Consider the following 15617-nt stretch of genomic DNA (forward strand, 5'->3'; position numbering starts at 1 on the left):
TTTAAAAAATACATTAGACGAATGTTCAATAAAACGTTCCAAAAAAACCTCCCACGAACAACGTGTACATATTTGTGCAAACATTTTGAGGACATTGTAAGACCCAGATCGTCATGCCTGAAGCTCTGTGTGGAATAGCACCTGTTCTCCACAGGAGGGAGTCCGTCGTCTCCTGAGTTTAGACTTCCGGGTCACAGATCTCCTCAACTGCATTATGCTCATCAGTCTCGCTATATTTAGCACAGCTTGTACACGCTTCAGTTGAAAAGTTGATCATTCCTTTTGGGTATCATTCTGAGCATTTAACCTGTTTTGACCCTGGAATTTATAGTATTTTTTCCTGTTTGCCTTTGTGTTTTGGATTTTTCGGCCTCGTTTAGTACCGTTCACCCTGGTTGTGAACTTTGCCTGTTTCTTAACACTGTTTTCTGCCTGCTGTTTCATTCGTTTTTCTAAATTGCTAAAACACATTTCTCGAAACGTTAAACACAAAACCAAATCTTCAAACTAGATTCACAAAACCATTGACTCTTCTGGCAAAATCAAACAATTGCTTTACAACCATTTCACCTGTACTCGAAATCAAGTTACAATGCTTTCAGATCATACACACAGGAGAATGCAAGCACTACAGATCATTCATTAAACATAAATGGAGAACACAGCATCTAGGGCATGTAGTTACAATTTTTTTTATTGTATATAGTAAACATTTTGCTAAAAAAGAAAAAAAAAGCACACCAATCTAAATAAATCATATCTAAGTATAATGAAAACTGAAAACCATGTTACTACAAAAAAAAAAAGAAAAGAAAAAACATCAGAATTATTCTCATGTCTCAGAGCTGTTCGGTCATTGACTTTCCACCTCCACGCAGAGGAAAGCTCTTCTATCGGGTTGAGGAAAGGCCTGTATGGTGGAAGGAACGCATTTAGGAATGGTTGTTGTTGAACCACTTGGTGAAAGCTGACACCGTCCCAAACCACGACATAGACGGGAAGCACTGCTGCTCTCGCTCAAACTAAACACTCCTTAGACAATCCAGAAATGCGAGAAGAATCCAATCCCAATGGAATCCAATTCAAACACTATCTGTAAATAAAATGAAAGTAATTTACTGTAGTAAGTGATACTGAAAGACAGACTTTTAACAGGCAGACTGATTTACATACACTACAACATAGTGCCCTTTACAGTAACTGTAGGCTAGAATCTCAGAATTGCACTGTAAGCATCAGCGCTGAAAATGTCTGAGTATTCCTTACTTGCACACACTGATGTTGTGGATCTTTGACGCTTTCAGAGTTGCGCTTAAAGGGTAGCTACTCTGTATTGCTCGAGCCCCTGCATTTTCAGAATTCATCAAAAGTGCCCTTCTCAAACAAATATCAATGATAATATTGTGATCAATAAAACAAAATGCATTTGATTATAAGTAGCCTAAATTCACGTTCATTTTTAAGTTTCTGTCAGTCTGAGGTGTCGTTGCCATAACGCGTTGCGTCACTTGCGTGTGACCGCCTTGCTTCGGACTTGACTGAAGAGGTCAGTCTCCGTTTTCTGGGGTTTGAAAACTCCGGAGTGTGTGTGTGTGTGTGGACAGCAGGCGCAACCGTAGCGAAGGTTATGCATTTTAAAATGAAAATGCACTGGTGTAAACGTATAGGTATCCCACAGTCTGCTCGGGAGCCGATGCGGGAACCGAGCCAAATATGCTTCTTTCAGTGAGAAGGCCTATATGGCTCGACGGCAATTTTTAAACGTTTTTTTTTTTCAATAGTAAAACTTAGTGTGTCGATTCAATAAAAAAATCAACATATTACATATTTTAAAATATTACATAATTCATTGAAGCCTGTTTGTCATGTATAATACACCGACCAATCGTCATTTGGCAAAACAAGTTCAAATTTCATTGGACAATGTGAAGTGGAGCGGTAATATTCCGGTCATTTATAAATAAATCGTGGGAAAATTACATGGACAGACGATTTTACATTTATGAAGCGATCTGAATCTGCGTCGTTGAAACAATGGATGTTAATTGACTACAAAGCACTGCACAAAACCAGCACCAAAAGTAGCATTAATGGTAAGTAGTATTTCAAGTCATAGGGTGTTTCTCAAAACCAAAAATGCAAAGAACGGACTTGTGTTCTTGGGGAGAACGCTCTTGCTAGTTGTTCTTGGAAGAATGAACTCAGGAGGTGACGAGCACACAGAACGCCGCTGACACTTTGAGACGATGTGTTCTTGCTGGTATTGCGCAATAATACCCCCGCACAGACGCCGTCTGCAGTGCCCAAACATAACGAGAATTATTGATGATAACAGCCAGGCTTTATCGCCCAAGCCTACCCTCAGCTCAAAGGATTACTCTACAACTGTACACTTCAATGTAATGTATATTTATAACAATAAAGCAACTCTTATGGAGATTCTCACTTCCGAAAACGTTTGAGCACATTTTCGATTCGCCATAAATTTTCGTAAAAATGCCAATATTTGAAATCTACACAGTTGATTTCTCGCATCAAATGTTCTCAGAAGTGAATTTAGTGATGAAATAGCGAACGAAATTGTAGAAAAACGACTTATTGTATTGACCTGCCTCTCCTTCCTCGAATGCCGAAATGAATGCTGGGATATTTCTGCCGTCAAGTTCACACAAGTTACCAACCGTTGCATCGTCGGTAAAATGGGTGTGTCAAGAACACTTCCGGGATTTTTAACCGTTCTTGCCAAAATGCAAACTTGTGTATTGGGACAGTACTTGTGCAACAAAAGATGACGTTTCACAAGTCCACAAGAACACAAGTACAGACAAGAACGCAGATTGAGAAACGGCCATACACAATTGATACACCGTTTACTATGCAGTAAACATAATAATGCTAGCATAGATAATTATGCAGCAATAGTATAATAGTACAGTACTACTGGTCAAAAATTTGGACTACTATTTTAATGTTTTTTTTTGTTTTTTTTTTAAAGAAGCATCAAGCCTGCATTTATTTGATCAAAAATACAGAAGAAAAAAAATGATTACAATTTAAAATAATAGTTTTCTATTTTAATATACTTTAAAATATATATCATTTATTTCTGTGATGCAAAGCTGGATTTTCAACAGCCATTACTCCAGTCTTCAGTGTCACATGATTCTTCAGAAATCATTCTAATATGCTGATTTATTATCAATGTTGGAAACAGTTTTTTTTATTGAACCTGTGATACTTTTTTTTAGGATTCATTGATGAACAAAAAGTTAAATAGAACAACATTAAAGTCTTTACTGTCACTTTTTTAAAAAATCAATTCAGCACATCCTTGTTAAATAAAAGTATTAATTTCTTTAAAAAAAATAATAATAATGAATTACTGACCCCAAACTTTTGAACGGTAGTGTATATTGGTACAAAATATTTATATTTAAATAGATGCTGTTCTTTTTTTAACTAAGAATCCTGAAAAAAGTATTAAAGGTTATAAGTATATTATAATAGAAAACAATTATTTCAAATTTTAGTAATATTTCACAATATTACTGTTTTTTTCTGTATTTTAGATCAAATAAATGCAGCCTTGATGAGCATAAAAGGCTTCTTTCAAAAACATTAAAAATAGTAGTGTCCAAACTTTTGGCCGGTTGGCTATTTATATACTATTATACTTATATACCGGTACTTATACTTATATACTTATAGTACTATTATATATATATATATATATATATATATATATATATATATATATATATATATATATATATATATATATATACGCAGTCTACTTAGCCCTATGCGCAACTTATGCAACTCATGACGTCAGAAGTAGCTTAAGAGTATCCCATAAAATTGAATCAGAGACTTGGCCATTGTCATTATTCATAAAGAAATCATCCAGTTTAGCGTTAATGTAGCTTTCAAAAGCTGGGTAGGTAAGGGTTGAATCTCCAATGATAACTTTGTCGTGGCAGGATTTTATTAATCTGAAGTGAGATGGGGCTATGGTCTGATATCAGCATGTTATGGTACCGTGTACCAGTTATTCTGTGTATCAGTTCAGAACCTAAAAACGGTCAATCCTAGAGTAAGACTTATGAACCTGCGAGTAGAATGAGTACTCCCTTTCTGTTGGGTGTTGCAGCCTCCAGATATCTACCATGTTCCTTTCCTCAATCAATCTATTGAGGATCTGTACTGAGGTTATACTAGGAGGTGGCTTTGAGGATGATCGGTCTGAAAACGGATCTAAATAACAATTGAAGTCACCACCGATAATGACATTTACACACCCAGATGGTATTAGATCAAAAACCTTTTTAAAAAATTGAGGGTAATCAATATTAGGACCATATTTATTTAACATTGTGATGTGCAAAGAACTAAGATGTCCTGAAATCATGACATATCTGTCATGAGAGTCAGTAGTCATCGAATCAAGCTGAAATGAAATACCCTTACGAAGTAAAATTTGCTACCCCCCTGGCCTTACTGCTGAAAGGAGCCTGATATACCTGAGATATCCAATTCGCCCTAAGTTTATGTTCTTGTCCCAAAGCTATATGCGTTTCCTGTAGAAATAACATGTCTGCTTTCAAGGACCTGAGATAGGTAAACACGTCTACCTCCTACGTTGCTCCATAGCGCCAATTAAGAAACAAATAAATCAACAATAGGACAATAAAAACATCTAATAAATCACATTTTTCCAATGTAAAATAAAATTAAAATCCTCTTCAAATATACTCAGTTATCACTGGTTTACCTGTTACCGTCACAGTGAATTAACCAGTAACACCAGATTCACTGTGTAAAAAGATAACCCTCTTCTCTCAAAGAAAACACCTTGAAAGCAAATCACAGTTCAGTTCTATCAGCCTCTGATGTTCAGTCACTTATCTCGAATCCAACGATGCATCTGTCAATTCACAGTTCCATTCAGAAACAGAAAAACATCCTTTCCGAAGAAAAGATTGAAAACAAACTTGATTCCAGTCTCTGTTGTCCTCTTGATAACTTTCTTCTCTCCTCCTAGCATTCGATTGGGTTGCTCGCCATCAACGAAACTTTCCGATGAAAAACCTGACCTATTAAAAAGCCAGAGATCGCAAAACAATATATATTTATCTGTTCAATATCCCTCAGGTAAGTAATTTCCTTATATTACAATAAACATTCACATAATAAAATGTTTACAATAATTTTACATTAAAGGACTAGTTTCACTTTCAAATGAAAATTAGCCCATGATTTACTCACCCTCAAGACATCCTAGGTCTATATGACTTTCTTCTTTCAGACGAATACAATCAGAGTTATATTAAAAAATATCCTGGCTCGTCCAAGTTTTATAATGGCAGTGAATTGCAACCAACAGATTGAAGCTCAAAAACGTGCATCTATCCATCATAAACAAACTCCAAACGGCTCCTATGGGTTAATAAAGGCCTTCTGAAGCAAAACGATGAGTTTGTGTAAAAAAATAAAATAATAATATTTAAAACTTTATAAAGTAAAATAACTAGCTTCTGGCCAAATGAACATACGGATTCCACTTCAGTGTTAAGCGCAACTTATGCGAGTAATGTGACGTACTGCTGATATTTACGCTACGCCATGACACACTTAAGGCAGTCATAAGGGGTCATATTATTGCTTTTGAAACTGCTAGCAAGAGAAATAGCAATAGCAGGCTTTTGAGAATTGAAAATGTACTCACAACATTAGAACAGGCATATACAGTCCCTGACAAAAGTCTTGTCGCTTATCTATTTTGTAGAAACACCTGCTATTAACCTGACTTTTAATTAATCAATTGGTGTTAGAAATAGCTCATATGAAAAGCTAAAACCCTCCCAAATGATGTTTAATGCACTCAAATAAATTAGTTTCACTGAAAAAAGATTTATCATTTAATCAAGACAGAAAGGTCAAATTTTGGCAAGACAAAAGTTTTGTCGCCTATACAGAAATTGAACAAATTTACTGCAAATACAAAAATATGTCAGCAAATTAAGTAGTGGTGCTGTGAGATCCAAATTTAATATCTTGTATGACTTCCAAGAGCTTGAAGGACTGCATCCATGCGGTTTGGCAAGGATTCATACAATTTATTGATGAAGTCATCAGGAATAGCAAAGAAAGCAGTCTTGCATGCCTCCCAGAGTTCATCAATATTCTTTGGTTTCGTCTTCCATGCTTCCGCTTTCATCCTACCCCACATATGCTCAATGATGTTCATGTCTGGTGACTGGGCTGGCCAATCCTGGAGCATCTTGATCTTCTTCGCCTTGAGGAACTGTGATGTGGAGATGGAAGTATGCGATGGAGCACCATCCTGCTGCAGAATTTGGCCTCTCTTATGGTTGGGAATATAAGAGGTAGCTAAGATTTCTTGGTATTTTAGACTATTGATGTTGCCTTCCACCCTGCAGATCTCTCGCACACCCCCATACTGGATGTAACCCCAGACCATGATTTTTCCGCCACCAAACTTCACTGTTTTCTGGGTGAATCTCGGATCCATGCGGGCTCCAGTAGGTCTCCTGCAATATTTGCGGCGACTGTGGTGTAATTCAACAAACGGTCCTCTCGAGCAGTTGTCTTGCGGGGTCTGCCTGACCTGGGCTTGTCAAAAACGTCTCCAGTGTCTTCAAATGTTTTTTTTATCCTCTGTACTTGACGCTGAGACACATTGAAGGTGTCTGCCACATCAGCAGTGGATCTGGTCTTCAGCCTCTTGATAATCAAAACTTTAGTCTCAGGGTGAATCTAGTTTAGTGTACTGGGGTTGTTTTTATACACACCTGAGACCTAATTGATCCATTATTAGTCACAGGTGAAGCTCATATGACAAGGCGACAACACTTATGTCTTTGCAAAAATTGACTCAATGGGCTTTACCAAGCTGTGAATATTAGAATACTTTTTGACAGTTTCGTTTTGCACTGAAACATTATTACAAAAGCTGTTGGGATTAAAATGAGCCATTTCTTGTAAAAAAAAAATCTTGATTAGAAATATATTTCAGCGACACTTCAGGTCAATTTGTACACAAGCGACAAGACTTTTGTCAGGGACTGTAGAATCTCTGGATTACAACAAGATTATAATAAGATACTGAATGTTTAAATATTCCTAAATTTGCACACTATGTAAAACATTTAAAATAAAATAAAATAATAAAAATGAAAAAAGGCCTACTTTTTATGTGGGGAAATTATTCAAAGTAAAGTACTTACCGTATTATTGGCTCCTGTGTTCTTCAGTGAATATCCACTTCCTCCAGTAGTCGTTCCTGGGATTTTCTGGTGCACAATTGGTCCGTTAATGTAGCTAGTGTAAGTGTAAATAATTTACAGTTTTTCTTGATTGCTTAAACACTATAACCAGGCTTTTGAACAAAAATGTCAAAACCAGAACACTATTTATCAAAAAGCACATCCATTTCCCTAAACTATAAACACTATTCCCCTGTTTTGACACATAAGTCAGATTTGTTGCTTTGTTGCAGAACTGTCACTGCAAAACTCATTGCCTACACCATGTTGTCATTTAGAAAGCACTAGCATTCAATATTGTTCACTAAAGTGGAAACACTAAGAGTCAAAATTAATCACACACCAAATCCACACCCTCCCGTACTCGCAGTGCTTAAAATAGAACCGACACCCGACCCGCACCCGAAATAAAATCAGTTTAGCCAATCACATTATAGACACACTTACAAAAATGTTTATTGCCAGGTCATACAGAAGTTATTACACGACCATTAACACAAGGACAACTTCAGCCGAAGCTGTCAAAAGGCCGGTACATGAAGAACATGGCAAACGTTACCACAAAACTGAGTAGGCCCTAGGACCTGTTCTCTTCTCTGAATGTTCTGCTTATGGTGGCCACAGAGAATCTGCTGAAATTATGTTGAACTCTTTGTCCTCTCTCCCTCATTATCATGCATGCCATATGTGCACCTTGAACTGGCTTATATTTTGTACCTTTTTTTCACATAATTAGAAAAATGTGTGATCAATTTTTAATCGTTGTGTATAAACGATGGCAGCTGTGTTTCAGCAGTCCGCCGGATCCAGGCCGTTTCCAGATCTGATGAAGGACCTGCGCCTGGACGCGACGACAACGCAGTCCTTAAGTGTCACTAGTCTCTCCTCTGTGAAGGCCTCCTTCCCTTCCCTTTACCTCTGTACAGATAAAATGTTGTCAAAATAGTTCCAGTTCATATGGCTATGCGGAAGCGATAAATAATTCGGTATTATATATTTTTAAGGCAGACAAGTAATTTGTTGAGGTCAATTTGTAAAGAAAGACTACGCGTCTGCGAACATATATATTGAAACGCGCACACCTATAGACTAAACATGTAATACGCATGTGCATGCCGTCATGGTTTTCACAGGATTGCGTTTTTAAAGCTTGCGCAGAGATCATTATTATTATTATTATTATTTAATTCAAGACTTGCACCTTGGAACCTATTTCAAGGTTTGCGTTCTCGACCCACCAGGCACCGTTGTGGTGCGGATGAGCCGGTCGGAGCGCGTTAAGTGTTTCCTGTTTGAACGATGTCGTGTTAATAACTAATGATCTTTGCAACGGAAGTGAATCAATCAAAACTAACTTTAGCTGGACAATAACTTTATTCTAGAGCTGCTGTAAAACCACAACAATCTCGGTTACTTTAATTTCCTATTATCACTGTAAAGCTGCTTTGAAACATTCTATATTGTTAAAAGCGCTATATAAATGAAGGTGACTTGACTTGACAGTGGAAGTATGCTGGGTAAATAACCCAGTGATCGATGGGTTAAAACCATCCTCTGCTAAGAATACTTAACTTATATACATGTATATTCCTATGTTTAACCAGGAGAATATCCCATTGAGACACAACATCTCTTCTTCCAGGGAGACCTGCATGGCTCAAAATGGCAGCAACAACAAATAGTTTACAATCACATATAATACAATAAACTACAACAAAAACATAACAGTTTTACAACATAAAATACAACAGTTATTTAAAACAAGTGCAAGTCTCCTTCAAAACAGTTTCCAATAAAGCTATAAAAACATTTACAGTAGGAAGAGTTTTTAAGGGCCAGTTGCAGACTGCCTCTACTTTCCCCTCGCCCATCTGGACACTGTGTTCACTGATGCTATATCAAAAGAACTGGACTGATGACTGGTGAAAAGTACACTTTTCTGCTTTGAAGAAGAGCTGGAATTCAAAGCGTGCTGGGAATGTTCAGCCAGGGTCTGTGAGTACACTAAGATGTTATCAGTGTAGACCAGCATGAAGTGGTGTAGGTACTCATGGAGAACCTCATGCGTTGACGAGTCCATACGGCATGACCAGATAATTGTAATGGCCTGTGGGAGTCACAAAAGCAGTCTTCCATTCGTCCCTCTCACATATCTGGATGAGGTTGTAAGCACTCCTGAGGTCCAATTGTGAACAGTGTCGCTCCTCTTAGTTGTTCCAGGGCAGCTGGGAAGAGGGGAAGAGGATACCGGAAATGTATTTTATTTAGTGCATGGTAGTCTATGCAACTGTTACATCCGCCAGCGGCACGTGCCCTTGTACGCCAGCAGAGGGCACTCTTACCGCACACTTTATCATCATTGCAACGTCATCATGTGCGGCTGTTTTTCTCATCACCTCATTATCTCTTTGTCTCTTTGTCTATTTATACCAGTTCAGTTGTTTGTAACTTCAAAGCCTTGACTTGTGTATCACAGCATTACTGAGCATTTCATTGTTTTCTGTTGTTCCTGGAGGTTTGATTTCTGCCCGTGTCCTGTATTTCTCGTTCCTGTCTTGCCCTCTGGATCTGTGTGTTTGTTTGGACTGATTAACTGTGCTCTGACCATTTGCCTGTTTTATGGACTGACTTTGGATTGTGCTATCAGTAAACTGCGTTTGGATCCTCAATCACTGTGCTCAGTGCTGTCCGTAACAGCAACAATAAAACTTGGTTAATATAAAATGAAATATACACATCTTACCTTAATAGAGAATTGACATATATCCCTTGACACGCAGGTGTGGGAAAGGTGACGCAAGTGCTTTCCTTTTGAGCATTTTTTTTCTTTTTGTAGATACATATAAATAAAAAGAAATGATTCACAAATCATGGATTATTATTATTATAATATATTATATTTTTAAATAATAATAGAAAATAGAAAAATACAAATTATAGAATAGTATTAGTATAGAATAGTAATACAAGTAGGTAACATACACTCACCTAAAGGATTATTAGGAACACCTGTTCAATTTCTCATTAATGCAATTATCTAATCAACCAATCACATGGCAGTTGCTTCAATGCATTTAGGGGTGTGGTCCTGGTCAAGACAATCTCCTTAACTCCAAACTGAATGTCAGAATGGGAAATAAAGGTGATTTAAGCAATTTTGAGCGTGGCATGGTTGTTGGTGCCAGACGGGCCGGTCTGAGTATTTCACAATCTGCTCAGTTACTGGGATTTTCACGCACAACAATTTCTAGGGTTTACAAAGAATGGTGTGAAAAGGGAAAAACATCCAGTATGCGGCAGTCCTGTGGGCAAAAATGCCTTGTTGATGCTAGAGGTCAGAGGAGAATGGGCCGACTGATTCAAGCTGATAGAAGAGCAACTTTGACTGAAATAACCACTCGTTACAACCGAGGTATGCAGCAAAGCATTTGTGAAGCCACAACACGCACAACCTTGAGGCGGATGGGCTACAACAGCAGAAGACCCCACCGGGTACCACTCATCTCCACTACAAATAGGAAAAAGAGGCTACAATTTGCACGAGCTCACCAAAATTGGACAGTTGAAACCTGGAAAAATGTTGCCTGGTCTGATGAGTCTCGATTTCTGTTGAGACATTCAGATGGTAGAGTCAGAATTTGGCGTAAACAGAATGAGAACATGGATCCATCATGCCTTGTTACCACTGTGCAGGCTGGTGGTGGTGGTGTAATGGGATGTTTTCTTGGCACACTTTAGGCCCCTTAGAGCCAATTGGGCATCGTTTAAATGCCACGGCCTACCTGAGCATTGTTTCTGACCATGTCCATCCCTTTATGACCACCATGTACCCATCCTCTGATGGCTACTTCCAGCAGAATAATGCACCATGTCACAAAGCTCGAATCATTTCAAATTAGTTTCTTGAACATGACAATGAGTTCACTGTACTAAAATGGCCCCCACAGTCACCAGATCCCAACCCAATAGAGCATCTTTGGGATGTGGTGGAACGGGAGCTTCGTGCCCTGGATGTGCATCCCACAAATCTCCATCAACTGCAAGATGCTATCCTATCAATATGGGCCAACATTTCTAAAGAATGCTTTCAGCACCTTGTTGAATCAATGCCACGTAGAATTAAGGCAGTTCTGAAGGCGAAAGGGGGTCAAACACAGTATTAGTATGGTGTTCCTAATAATCCTTAGTTTATTATTTTAGTTTATTATAATAGGTGAGTGTACATACACACACACACACACGCATATATATATATATATATATATATATATATATATATATATATATATATATATATATATATACACATATATATATATATATATATATATATATATATATATATACATACATACATACATATTTAATAGAATAATACATATACATTATCATGTATTAACCAGGAGGTAGGGTTTTAGGAGACTTAAAGTAAGCAATTTTACTGAAGAAATTACTTTTTCCAGTTTCAGAAAAAAACATGGTATCCACTAGCCATTGAGATGTTGTTGTAGGCTTATTAGATTTCCAGTGGAGTAGAATACGACACCTAGCTAACAAGGAGGTAAAGTATAAAAACAGATTTTTGGTACCCCAAAGATTGCTATGGCGGGGCAAACATCAATTCACATTTTTAACACTTTAGATATAGCTGTAAAATAACTGACCCCAACATTTTGCAATATAGGACAAGTAAAAAACATATGATTCAAATTGCACAAAGAAGCATGACATCTCTCACATCTTTCTTCAATATTAGGAAATATTTTAGATAACCTGGCCTTGTAAAAAATAATTCTGTATAGTAATTTAAATTGAATGAGGCCAAGATGTGCACAAACTGTACTAAAACGTATTCTCCCACGCTCCACCACTCACACGCTCTTTTAATTCTGTCAATAGAACAGTCATTTAAATCTAAAAGACAACCATCAATTCTTGAAACTTGTGACTTGTGATGCGGATTGAGTTGCAGAAATCCTTCCCATACTAGCATCAGTGGCAGAGTTGGGTAATAAGGTAGCAGATCAGTGTCTAATCTGCAAAAAACAATACAAGTGGGACTCTGACAACTCCAAATCAGAAGACAACTGTACATAACTACAAAATGTGCCATCTCTGTTCAGGTCTTGAAAACATATCAAGCCTTTTGCATGTCACTACTTAAATACAGGATCTGAAAGAGATGGGGGAAACATATGATTCTCCAATAGTGGCATCAATGTTGAGGCAGAAGTCCATTTAAAGTGTTGCCTAAACTGGCACCAAATCCGAAGTGTAGATACAATGCAAGTTCCGTCGTTATCAGCATAGTTCAACGAGTTCAAAACATAGTTCCAATGAACATTCGCAAACAGCATCACAAAGTTGTGTGGTTGGAACGACAGCTCTCGACCTGTGGTTAGAAGCATAAGCCGCTTTCCGACCGGAGGAACCTTTTCACAGTTCCTAGAACTATTGGCTAAAGTACCCGGATGTCGGCGTGTTCGCACCGCAGGAACTAGGAACGATTTTAGTTCTAGGAACTCCATTTGGAGGAACTAATTTAGGTCCTACTTCAGAGTAGGGTCTAAACCAGCACTATAGGAACTAACCGTGACGTTAGTGTTCGCTGATTGACCGAACGCATGCGGAACACCATCACCCGCCATTTTTAAAACAGCTAGAATGTAAACACACAGATTATAGCCTATATATTTACTCCATAAACTAACTATACAAACATGGAAAACAGTGATAGATGGGTCTCTAAACCTTTATGCTGAAGAGAAAATCCAACACAACTTTGAGGGGACCAAGCCAAACATGATTATGTATTTCTGCTCAGCTAGCAACACTGGACATCAACCACACGGCATAGGCTAATAACCTTTTTTCATATACTGTCTACTTTCTATAACAGTTCTATCTAATAACATATTAAACAGTACTGTTAGACAGATCGCTAACTAATAAACACAGAGAATGTGAGCATTGTTTGCTCTGGCGTTCTCAGCGCCGCCAAAATAAAGGTCCGTCGCACCGTCAAAATAAAAGTCACTGTGCTTGCGTCACTCCCTTACCCCTCCTACCAGTTCCTATGGTCACTTGGCCAGTGCGAACGCAAACAGCAAAACCAAGTTTGGGGGAGAGTAGTTCTTAGAACTGTTTAGAAGTGGACAGTTCCTAGAACTAAGTTCCTGTAACTACTTGGTCGGAAAGCGGCTAATGTTGCTTGTTTGCATGACATGTGAACTCAATAAATCCATATCTTGAACAAAATAAGCAATCTGACATTCAGTACAATCTATATATTTTATTTAGAATACATACAAATTTCATTTACGTCTTTTACAGTAATATGGGGCTGCACAATGATGAGAAATTCATAATGGCGGGTTATTGCCCTTGAGCTGTAAGTGCCATCAGTTATATGGATTAGCAGAAGTGACATGATCAAACTTTAAAGAACCAGACCTCTGGTAGACCAGAAGTCAATTCCTGCATTAGCCAGGAATCAGACCCGGGTCTCCCGCGTGGCAGGCGAGAATTCAACCACTGAACCACCAATGCTCGGCCTTCTTGAAAAGACACGTCCCTGTGTGATCGATACGAACAGGGAGTGAAGGTATGATTCCTGGTAAGAGATGGAAGATGAGGAACATTTATTGATCTTGAGTAAATACCTCTTTCACGAGGGGCTTATAATATGGGGCTGCACAATGATGACAAGATTCATAATGGCGGGTTATTGCCCTTGAGCTTACAACTTCCATCAGTAATGTGGAGTGACATTACAAGGGTATAAAGAACCAGACCTCTGGCAGACCAGAAGTCAATTTCTGCATTCAGTCCGATTCCCGGCCAATGCAGAAACTGTGTGCCTGTGAGGTCTGGTTCTTTAAAGTTTTATCATGTCACTTCTGCTAATCCGTATAACTGATGGCATTTGTAAGCTCAAGGACAATAACCTGCCATTATGAATTTCTCATCATTGTGCAGCCCCATATTATGTACCCCTCGTAAAAAGGGTTTTTACTCAAGATCAATAAATGTTCCCCATCTTCCATCTCTTATCAGGAAGCATACCTTCACTCCCTGTTCGTATCGATCACACAGGGACGTGTCTTTTCAAGGAGGCCGGGCATTGGTGGTTCAGAATTCTTGCCTGCCACGCGGGAGACCCGGGTCCGATTCCTGGCCTGATCCAAGTTGGCATTGTATCAATCTAGAAATGCACTGCAGCTAAAGCCACATCTGACCATATTATATTTAAAATATGAAGATGATAAGTCTAAAACTCTGTATTTAGTTAAATGTTTTTCAAGATCATGTCATATGCCTTCATTTTGATTAGACTCTAAAATGCTGCTGATGTTAAGTCATCATCTATTCAGTCTTTTGTCTCTATTGTTTTGTGGCGCAAACGAGCCCCATTCAATCTCAGTCTCCCCATGCACACATTCACACCTCTCCAGCCTGGTTATGGCTCTAAATATGCATTTCTTTTGTCTGCATTATAGTTACTAACGACTGGTTATTCACAGGCTATTCATAGAGTTTCAATCCCTAATTTCTTTCATCAAAGTTCTCACTTACATTTGAAACTGTATCAAATGCCCTTCTGGAATAAAGAATCATTTCAGTAAGCATTCCAATTTAGAAAAAAATCATAAAAGAATAACGGCTATGTGGCAGGTGCACCTGGGGCTAGCTAGCATGTTAGCTTAGCACACCATCAATACACGACAATTTATGAGATTAAAACCATGTTTGTGCTTCAAACTTACTTTATAACGCAAGTCGAGTGTTTTAAATAATCTTCTGTGATCTAATTTGGCTTCAGATAAAAAAATCAGACAGAAAATATATTATTTTATACTATTCTGCACAATGATAAAGTCTATATAGATTAGCATTACATTATAAATATAATCTATTATTATGAAAATACCTGGCATGGCTTGAAAAACACAGGTAAATCAAATATCATTGCAATCATGTTTATTGTCTTCAAAACATCTTTATCTGCATATTACAGCGATCTCTGTTAGCTGTGTGTGTGTTCGAGGCTTCCTGGAATGTCATATGATTATGGCTCTTCTTCATGTTCCATATATGGACTATTATTGTGCATAGGGCGCCCTCAGGCTGTTGGTATGTATTGAAAACACAGTAAATCAGCATATACAGCGCTCATGTCAAGTCAAGTCAAGTCAAGTCATCTTCATTTATATAGCGCTTTTAACAATGTAGATTGTTTCAAAGCAGCTTTACAGAGATAAACGTATAATTTAAGGTAACAGAGATTGTTTTGGCTTTATAGCGGTTCTTTAATAAAGTCATTTTCCAGCT

This window comes from Squalius cephalus, assembly GCF_949319135.1.
Source record: "Squalius cephalus genome assembly, chromosome: 9".
Lineage (NCBI taxonomy): Eukaryota > Metazoa > Chordata > Actinopteri > Cypriniformes > Leuciscidae > Squalius > Squalius cephalus.